Consider the following 250-nt stretch of genomic DNA (forward strand, 5'->3'; position numbering starts at 1 on the left):
CCGAGATATTTCGCTGTTGCTGTGGACGCGATTCTTGGCTTATTCTGTGCCGTCCCGAAGCCAACAGAGTATCCCGGCTTAAGGCCACCCTTTAAGGATAGAAGTTGGCTTTTAGAGGCCGAAAACTCAAGAGAGAAGGTTGAGGCCCATTCAGAGAACGAGTCCAACTGTTTCTCTATTCGTGAAAAAGCCGTTGGAGGGCGAGCCGCGCCAACCATAAGTAGTATATCATCAGCATATGTGATGATCT

This window comes from Acyrthosiphon pisum, unplaced genomic scaffold (assembly GCF_005508785.2).
Source record: "Acyrthosiphon pisum isolate AL4f unplaced genomic scaffold, pea_aphid_22Mar2018_4r6ur Scaffold_20960;HRSCAF=22641, whole genome shotgun sequence".
Classification (NCBI taxonomy): Eukaryota; Metazoa; Arthropoda; class Insecta; order Hemiptera; family Aphididae; genus Acyrthosiphon; species Acyrthosiphon pisum.